Raw genomic sequence first — 10,963 nt, 5'->3', positions numbered from 1 at the left:
TCTCAAACTTTTTTCACTAATGAAAGGAATCCAACATCTAATGGCCATAGTAGAGATGAACCATAAATACACTCCACGTGCTCAGAAAAGGGGTTGCGGTCAATGAAATTATTAAAGTCTGTGGCAACAAAACATACCATTCTGATTACACTCTGCCATTAAAAAAAATTAAAAACTTGGTGGTTATCATCCCTATGAAATCTAATTATTATTGTAACACTGTTTCCATTCTGCCCAACAGAATGTCTCTGGTAATCGTCAAGGGAGCAGAACTTCCTGCGGTAGAGAAGTTTGACTTGCTTCATGTAAGAGACGAGCCTAAGAGTCTAAGAACACATTTACGTTCAGAGGAAACCTAAACAGATTCCCCGTAAAAGCTACAGCACATGGAATGCAGCACAGAAAACGTTTTCCTGGTAAACATGAAAAATAAGTTCTAGTACCCAGAATCAGGGGACATTGTGGCTTGCTACAGAAAATTGGATCAAAGGCCCAAATAAAATGGATGTCGAGATTGACCAAAGTGCCCATCTCTCTCCTCCATTCTCTCAATTGTAGCCTGTTTTGGTTCTAAATAGGAGAGAGAAATGAAGGCCGTAGCTAATAAGCCCAGTATTGGCCTTTGTTAACCATTAGCGGTAATGCATAGCTTTTCTCAGAATATCGTTCTGGCTTGGCTTTGCGAGTACTATAAACAAGCAAAACAAGAGAATACACTTCCTGCCTTTAGCTCACTCACAACTGCGACACTTCAATTAAAAAAGAGCGTGAATGCGCTTTAACAGAAAATGATCCATTTGTGTTCATTTGTGGAGTCAAGTGAGGTTGAGTGAAATACACTGCTATTTTGATGGACTTGAATCAGCTGCATTAAAAGTTTACTTCGTTCACATGGGTAGGAGCGACACCTCGAAGGAGGGACTTATCATACTGATCTCCAAAACTGCGATCATTCTCTGTATTTCCTACCAATGTCTCAGGTGTACCAAAGACAGCCATGGTCATCAATCTGTACTCCCAACCACTGTGGCTTAGTCCTTCCCACTCTCAGGTAAGACTGACATTCATAAAGGGGGACAGCTTCTGACAAACATTGGAATCTTCTCTTTAATCAGTTTTTATGCCTCCTACTTGGTATCACTTTCTTCCCTCTGGGTCATTTCAATGAAATTAGATCTTGCCATACTAAATGAAGGGCAGGGGGAGGGAAGGACTATGAATTAATGAAATTTGGGTAATGTAATTCTTTTAATGAAATTCAGGTTTATTGCTTTAAAGAACCAATGGTAATTAAAACTCGACCGAGAACTGCTTCATCGAGATTCAGATTTAATAAATAACAAAGGAAAATCTGCAATGAGAGTATCATAGCTTGGCCCCTGCACAAATGCTGCCAACATCCGCGAAGATTGTAAGTGCAGCTTTTATTCCTCTGTCCCATTCATTCCCTCAACATGAACTTGTTGAACAGATATTCTCTTCCACGCAGAATGTTGGGGGCACTATTGTTAACCAGACAGACCAACATCTTTACTCACTTTTTCCCTGTCTATTCTGGAAAACTTTTCCTCTCACTAATCTTTCCCCTTATGATCCCACTTATATTACCTGGTGCGTTCACATAATCACAAATTAAGTCTGAATTAATGAGTCTTTATGTGCTTCTTTTCAAGGGCAGGAGCTGATCAGCGCCCTTGTCTGTTTCCATGGATGCACACGAAAGATAAGAAGCCGTCTAAACCTACACTCCTTCCCATCGAGAACCTGAGAGACGTGGATGCCTTTTGACCAGGACTAACCACTAGCTCTATCTTCATGTCTGTTATGCCAGCTATGACAGGAATCTAACCAACGAGAAATTAGGAGCAATACTGTAAAGAAAAACATGTGTCAATTATACGTGTGTGTGTGTGTGTGTGTGTGTGTGTGTGTGTGTGTATCATATATCATATATGTATATAGTCATACATATGGGACAGAATAAACTTGAAAGAATTTGAAATCACTAGTTGTCTGAGGTGGCAAGATGACTGAAGCAGGAAAGAATAAGGCTTATGGCTCTCAGAAGCATATGACTTATCTACAAATATATGAACCTCAAACAGTTCAGAGTCCTAGAAGGGAGACTTAGTCTGATGGACTCAGACCTCTAAAAGATATAGTTTACTTGACAAAATGATGTCTCTTCAGGTTGGTGACTATGCTGAATCTCCTAGCATAGGTGGGCCCTTTTGCTAAAATATCAGCCAAAGGAACCTACCTTCTTCATTTCTAGAATTACAGTAAAGCCCATAATTGAACCCTAGGTAGAATTCTTTTTAAAGTGTCCTGAATGTTAACTATCCCACTCTCCCACGCACTATTCTTTTGAGGAATGATTAAGGGGAATTTCAGCATGTATTGAAACTTAATGTTTAATCTTACTTAAAGGGAGGGTTACCAAAGACCTAGTAAGTTTTAAATGGGGTGATTTGGTTGGGCTGGAAGGCAATATTAGTGTCTTTATAGCACAAGTAAGGTTGTGAACAGATGGACATGACAGGTACTCAATGGGAAGACACAGAACACGGAGGTAGTGAATCAACTAGAGAGCCTAACAGTAGTCCAACCTCCACCCTGGCTCCTAGTACCCTGCTCAGGAAGATCAACATCTGGACCTTAAACTCCCAACCTCCACAAGGGTGAGAGCATGTATGTGTCTTGTTTAAGCCACTAGGCCTACGATACTTGTGTTACACCAGCCCTAGTGAGCTAACATAACCAGTGAGTGCGTTTCAGATGGGGTAGGTGGTGGCAAACATAAGATCTACTTAGCCCCAAGAAGCACAGGGCTTTAATCCTGGCCTCATTGAATCTTCTAAATATAAACCTTAGGTTGAATGCTTCTTGTCCACGATTCCTTTGCCCATGTCTTCCTCTTCCTAAAGCAGCATCCAGCAAATTTTAACTATAGGAAAATAGGCCAATACGGTGTAAAAGACTTCAGTGTTACTTGTCCATGTTTCTCTGTCATCTGATCTTCCCCCAGAATATTCTTCTCTGTGGCCATGCATTATAGCTGCAACCCCTTCCATTTAGAATATCCAGTCAGATATGTGGAGTCAGTAGCTACTGCCTCAGAGACATTCCGAAGAAGAAATGGCGCCATGAAATGGTGCCAGGCGTAGATCATTAGTAGCAATGCAAAACAAGTCTGGAAGGAGAATGAGGGACAAGCTGAGACATGACAATTATTGTAGCAGCTGAAGCAAGTGAAGTGACCAAGCAGCCAGTGGGGGCTATAGGTGTCAGTTAGAATCAGAATCCATTGGATGACATTAAAACACAGGTCACTGAGCCTACCCCTGAAATCTTCCTCTGACTTGTCTAGGGTTAGGTTCACAATGCATACGAATACCATCTTGATTATAAATAATCACGCAAAGTTCTGTGTTATTGGGAAGACTTATTTCTATAAATTGGAGACCTCAGAACCAATTCTAAGGAAAAGATCATGAGCCAGCATCCTCAGATGTGACTACCAACTTTAGTTCAACGTCTAAGTGACGTCTTTCCTGTTCTCCCAGTTGAGAACCACTGAATTTTAATTTGCAAAGCTTTTCCCCTTGATTTTTCAAAGTCAGTGATGAATTCACAAATGCTCTTTCTCATTCTCACTATACCTAGGTAGGCTGAGAAAAGCATTACTCCTCCTTCACAGGTAAAGCTGGAGATGTGGAGTGGGGAATCTTCCCATTCTCTTGTCTCTGTTCTGGCCAGGATTTCATCGATTTGCCGACAGATTAATAACCTAGCTGCAGAAGTTACCACTTAACTCGCAGAATTGGAGCGACAGGACACTGATCATCACGCTCACACGAGCACTTTAAAGCAAAGCGCCACACAGAGTCAGTTAAACACAGCGATCAACACTAATGGACTTCTCCCCATGATAAAATGATGGGTTCTTTTTGAATATCCATCTGATGGGAGGGATCAAATCTGCCTCTTGTTCCGTGCTCTTAATTCTTCTTTTACAAAGCAGCCTCACAAATAGTTCATTGTAAAATGAGGAGGGGGGGAAAAGAAGTTTCTCTTTCCTGATTTCCTTCAAATTCATGGCAAGAAAAATCCCAAGAGCTGTAGTTTCTGTTTAATTGAGAAGACAGATGTGTCATAGGGAAGGAATTCTGTTCAACAATAGCAGCAGTGCCACATAGCTAAGCAGCTGGAACCCTGCCTGGCCTTAGCTCCACAGCCTCCTCCTTCCAAAAAGAAGCCAGCGTGGCTCAAGAGACTCCTCCCCAGAGGAAGCTGGAGCCCAGCCTCCATGCTAAGACCATCCCTTGCGTGCATAGCAAACCTTTCATGACATTGAGCCCTCCCCTCCCTCCTACTTCCCACTCCTCTTCTTCATGAACCCCTACCCCCTTCTTCTCGATGGATCTCCCCCTCCTTTCTTCTCCTGGGCTTCAGCATAGCAACAAGTTAGCTCCACTCCCATTATCCATAGAAACGTAGTTCTTTTACTCAAACTGTGAGGATTACTCTTAGACTTTATCTTCAAGAGAGGTGGGGTGAACCAGACAGGGGAAGAAGGGGGAGGACAGGAGAGACGGGGGAGAGAAGAATTCGCCATTCTAGCCTCTCTTTCCTGAGTGTTATTTAAAGCACTGTTTCCAACCTGGAGAAAATGTAATCTGCAGTTCCTCTGTGTGCTTAGTTAAGGACCTCATGAATCTTGTGGATTTCTCCACAGCCTAAGTGGTTATTATGCTGACCCGAGGGCGTGCCATTTGGTGGACACTTCATCTTACTGTCCCTGTTTATCTGTAGCAAGCAAGTTCAGTTCTGTAAGACATTGATTAGAGGGGCAGTGGGAGTTGTTCTCCACTGTGACTTGTATACAGCAAAAGGCTGTCCAGTGTTGTTCACATAATTGAATGTGTGGGACTTCCTGGCTTGCAGGTGATTTTTGGGGGGTTTGGGGTCTTCAGTTCTACCTCAGTCTCTTTGTGCGGCTACCACAACTCATCTTGAATGTTTAGAAAACAGCAGAGGAGTGGCAGTTCTTGAAGTCTGCAAAGGAGCTGCTGCCTGCTTCTCTTAACTCCATTTGGGCTTAGCTGACCCAAAGCTGCTGCCTTTATTTACACCAGATTTCAACTTTGTGGAGGGAAGCAGTGGGGGCTGGTGTCGGGGGTGAGTTACTTAGTACAACTCCAGGAGCTGAGTGTGAGGGAGATGCTGTACTTTCTTACCAGCTGTTATGCATCAAGTAGAGACAGGCTTGTGTAACCCTTTCTTCTCCTGTACATTTCAAGCAAATGCCAGGCGCTCACGAGGGTTTTGTAAGGATCTTCCTGTGAAGACACACACACACGGCATAATTTTATGCCATAATTCACGTGTAAAGCCCGTAGTGCAGTGTGGCATTGTTCGTGTCTGTGACTTAAACTGTCACAATTACGTGTGAGCACACAGAAGCAATGTACTCTCATTGGCCAACCTCTTAACACTGCTAAAGGCTTCCCTTTGAAAGAAACCAGCCATCTTCTCAAGAAATGTAAGGGGTGGGAGGAAGGACAAGACTGTGAAAAGCCAAAAGCCTAGGGCTGGACCTGCTTTGGCCAAGCCTAGAATCTATTTAAATGCCCTTCCCTGAAGGGTTAATTGTGGAACACCTCCCAGGAAATGACAAATGGCCAGAGTTCAGCCCACTCCCTTCCCCCCATCTTCCAGACATCAAATACTTAGAAACTGTTTGGTTTGAAATGGTTCCTGAGGCTCATACTCACAGACCACATTCTTCTTCTTACCCTCCTCCCCCAGCCCAGTCGGGAGGGGGGCGGGGGGGGTGGTGGTGAAGGGAACGAGCTTGAAATTCTAAAGATAGAATCTCACAAAACTGTCCACGTTGCTTGCTGGAGGGAAGTAGGTAGGGAGAAAAGAGGAGAGAAAGAGAGAGAGAGAGAGAGAGAGAGAGAGAGAGAGAGAGAGAGACAACTTATGGCTGGAAGTAGTATGTTTCAATCAGGAATACCTTTCTCCAATTTTGTTTCTTTGCATCTTGAATTCTTGCTGTAGCTTTCATTTTATGATTTTTCTACCAACAACTTAATTTCATTTTATCACTACCCCCTCTCCCAGGAGTTATTTTATGAAGTCTGTGGTCCTTAGGTGTCCCTTGATCAAGAAGTCCCTTTTACCCTATACATTCTTGGCACCCACCCTAAGAAAATTCTCATTCTGGGAGCTAGAGAGATGGCTCAGTAGTTAAGAGCACTTGTTGCTCTTACAGAAGACCCTAGTTCATTTCCCAGAGTCCACACAAAGGTGCACAACCGTCCATAACTCCATAATTCCACTTCTGACACGCCTTTCTGAGCCTCATGGACACTACACACACACATTACATATACATATACTTATAGGCAAAGCACTCATACACATGAAATAAGATAAATAAACTTTTTTTTAAAATTGCATTCTGTTCAAAGTCTACTTTGGAGACTTGGGAAGGAAAATTCAGCCCTCTAGTAAGGTTAAGACAGAGCCAGATTTTGTATTGTACACACACACACACACACACACACACACACACACACACACACACACACACACTACTCTTAATGACACCGTCAGAGAAGAACATTTAACATCAAGAGTGCTGCTTATAGGCTGTAGAGATGTAGTTCAAGTAGAGTACTTGCTTCAAGATTTTCTGGCTTCAATCCCTGACACCATGAAATACTAAATAAATAAATAAATAAATAAATAAATAAATAAATAAATAAGCAAGCAAGCAAGTAGTTGTGTTTGTAAGTCCATTGTAGAGATGTCTGGTTTTACTTTTATTGCTACACTTGTAAACAAACAAAAAAGATCCTCCTACTCTTACTTCCTAACCACACATTTCATTCACACTGGAGATAATCTAACTTACTCTGAATGACTCCTCTCTCAATAGTCAATAAGTCAACAACATATTACACTTGTAATTTTAAACTATTTATTCGTTCTCCTTCAGCATTTAACATCTGACTCTCTTACCTTAAAAACATCATTCTCCTTGGAATCATGGAAATCTACTAAGCTATATCTCTTTCCCCCTTTCTTTCCTCAAAATCCTCGTCTACCTTGTGTCATCAAATCCTCATCAAATCTATCCTTAACTAATTTGAGATCCATCTTCACAAATTCTGTTCTAGACTGTTCAGTCAGTCATACACTTCAGTGAAAATTTCCTCTCCAGCAAACTCCAGACCTGAATCTCTCCCCCCTGACCTCCCTCCCACATTCCATTCCCACTTGCAAGATTCCTTTACTTCAGTTTCCCACCACATCTTCAGAGTGCCATGCTTTAAGGGAACTTGGTCTTCCCTCACAACCCCACTGTTCATCTGATGATTCTTAACTCCATAGATGGTAGCTCATACCGCTCGGCTACTGAGGACAGAGTAATGATGTCATGTCTTGTTCATATTGCTGGCCTTCACAACCCAAACCAACCTCCAAAGCTGTGAATTATTCCATACGAATGCCTCAATTCAGTCTTTATCTTTCTATTCCCATTACAAGACTTTATTAAAAAACGATATTGTCTCAAAAATGAGGAAAACAGATTTGAAGACCACAAAATCCACTGAAGGACTTAGACGGTTGACTGAGAAACTTGGCTAATCCTCTAGGGTTAGGATGGAGTCTGGTGGAAAGAGAAAAACCAGTATACTGGTACCAGTATACATCTATAAACCCAGAAACAACATGGTGAATGCAATGGACATGCGTCTGAAGCAGGCAGTGGTGGTACAAGCCTTTAATCCCAGGCAGAGACGGGTGGATCTTTCAGTTCATGGCTAGCTACAGATCAAGTTCCTGGACAGCCAGAACCACACAAAAAAAGCTGGTTTCTAAAAAGAAAGAAAGAAAACAAGTTTGAATAGAGTCACGTGTGTTCATTAATCTTCAAAGGCCATGCCTTAAGGAAACATGCTTCCAGATAATCACACCCATAATAACCTGTCTTCTTGTGTTTCCATTGGCACTGTATGAGGCCTTCTCATAGATCACAGCGGAAATGACATTATATACTTGTCAAGAAATTAGTCTTGCAGTTCTTTCTTTCCTTTCTTAAAATATTCTCTCCAGAAGCCAGTGGTAGAGGATCTCATTTTTGTCTTGGGAGCCAGACACAGACATTTCAGTCAATAGTCCGGTTGAGCCTAGCCTTCTAGTTAGCTCTGCTAATTGTCAGCCAGGTGAGCGAGCCATCCTGAAAGCTTTCTAACAGGCCAGTTGCCAGATAATTCCTACCTGTCCACGGCCAGTGCAAAGTAAAGCAGAAGACTGATGCACTTACTTGAATTCCATAAACCAAAACATAAGAATCTTGCTCTTGTAAGCCACTTAACTATAGGATAATCCCTCCGGCGGCAACAAGTAATACAAACCATTTTGTTAAGTAGTAGAAAATAAGGTTAAATACACTGTTAGTTCTAATAATTATAGAAACCCTCTACAATGTCAAGCAGAGATGCTCTTCTTGCTGATGTAGAACATATAGAGCCAAGGAGAGTTTGGGGGGCAACTGTAACATAATTACTTTGAAAGAGATGCACAAAGTGGATGGGTGAATGATGAGACCTTGGTAATTTGATTTAGGAGACACAGGGCATCAACTTGGCTGCTTGTTGTTATTGACAAAATTGTCAAGCATTTCCCAAAGGAACATGGGCATGGCTAAATGGATAATGCATAGGACAGGCTTTGAAAGATCATTCTAAACACTATGGAAACTCTTGTCAAACTTGAATGCTATCCTAGAAGCAGCGAGAGTAGCTACCAAGTTTGAGTGTCAGTTTTGGGGTGTGCAATGCATTCCTATCCTGGGGTGCAGATCCGCTTCAGATGGAGCCTTATTTTCCACTACGCAGTTCCCATGCTAGTTCTGGTAATTGTGGAGGTTCCAGGCAGGCCTTCTGGATCTTTCTACCTTCTCTGCTTTCTTCTCTGCCATCCTATTCCTATTCACCATTAATACTTAGCTGGCATTTGCTTCTCTCTAAACTTTTCCTTGACTTCTCTGACTACAATTGTTTACTCTTTCATTGGGATGGCCACTGCACCTCATAGCCTCTCCATTTGGTTTTCTTATTTGTCCTTTCATTAATCCCTATACACTGATTGCTTTTGAATACCTGGTACATTAGAGGGTCTTAATAATTTTTCCCTCTCTAGTTAGTAAAATCGAAGTGGCAACATAACAAGGGTGAAATAGAGACCTCATAAATCAATACAAGATGCCTTTAAAATCGACATATGAGGAGCTAAGACCACAGAAGAAGTTGAAGTGAGGTTTCACATGTAAGCATCTAGAAAATCATTAATGCATTAAAAGACCCAGAAAAGAATAACAAGGACTATGAGTATTATGAAAGAGTTTTGAGAAGTTAAGATGTGTATGTGTCAAATTAAGAAAGTGGTACAAAATCCAAATAATGACATACAGAGAAAATTAGTTATATAAGGCCAGCATTGATGACCCCCCATTCCAGTCACGGGAAGTTACATGGAACATTTCAAACAAAATATGCCTGGCAAGATAACTCCTTGTTGTTCTTCAATCCCCCATATCTTCCTTTCTTTCCACCAGCATGCTTTGCTTCAAGAAGGCTACTACAAAAAGGCAGAAACCCAAAAGTAAAGTCTGCTCCATTCCTTGTCTTGATTCTCACATCCCAAGGCTAGCTAATTCTCTTCATCTGTTCCCTCATCAGCACCTTGACCTTAGACTTCCCAGAATCCACAGCAGAGAAAAGGAAGTGACTGTTGTTTAAGCAACAAGGTGTGAGGTATACTGTTCTACCAGGTCAGCTGACTGAGAGGTCCCTGAGATTCTCCTGGCATGTCATGCCTTTGTCACAGGTCCCCATACCATCCTGCCTGTGTGCTGAAAGACAGGTAATCAGCATTTACTACACAGGCTCTTTAATATATGGGATTTTTTGGTTGTTGGTGGTGGTTTGGGGTTTTTTGTTTTGTTGTTTTTCACTTGTTTTTTTTTGTTTGTTTGTTTGTTTGATAAACCATAAGGGCAGGGACCTTCAGGCTAAATTCCCAAGGTTTGCCATGGTTTTTGAGTCAAAAAAAAGCATGAAATGCATATTTGATATATTTAATGGAGGAATGAGAGAATAACTTGATTGTACCATATTATTATGCTTTTTAATTTTCTTGCTTATTTCCTGGAATGCAAACCCAGCAGATCTTGGCCGACTAAGACTTATCCTTATCCCTTGGGGTTATGAACTTAATATTTCCTGGACAAGTTAGATCTTCTTTCTGTTTTCTGACACAGAGACCTTTAATACTAATCTGGACACACTGTTTCTCTGCCACTCATCCCCACTTAATTATGAACAATTAATTGAAGGCAGTTCTCCCCAGTGTATTCTCCTATCAGTGCCCATGATCCCATACCTGTCTTGCTAGAGGAGAGAATGAATGATTCACTTATTAGGTAAATTAGGCTCGTATCTCTAGTTCCTCCTAAGGGGTGGGGCTATCCTAACTATTTAAGTGCTTCTAGGTATTTGTTTCCACATCTCAAAGGTTTATAAACATAAAAATCAACATTTTGCATGGAGGAGGGGTGGTTTCCTTTAGTGAATTATGACAACTACTTTGCCCCTTCCTTACGAATCCCTCCATAACTTTCTTGCCCTTTCTTTCTTTCTTTTCTTACTTGTTGTGGATACTGGAGATTTGAACTCAGATTATAACACTCTTTACCAACTAAGTCATGTCCAGAGCCTCCTCCCTATTCCTTATTTTTTTGAAAACAAGTTAGATATTTGAGAATTCTTCAATCCTTCTAGAAAGCACCTGAAACGTTAAAGGAAATCTCAGGGGCATCTCAAGTTTCACAACTCATTTTTAACCAATTTTTCGAATTCTGTAATTCTACTTACTACTGCAGTCA

The sequence above is a fragment of the Rattus rattus genome, chromosome 6, assembly GCF_011064425.1.
Source record: "Rattus rattus isolate New Zealand chromosome 6, Rrattus_CSIRO_v1, whole genome shotgun sequence".
Classification (NCBI taxonomy): domain Eukaryota; kingdom Metazoa; phylum Chordata; class Mammalia; order Rodentia; family Muridae; genus Rattus; species Rattus rattus.
The sequence above is the reverse complement of the archived record's forward strand: the minus strand, read 5'-3'. Positions refer to the sequence as shown.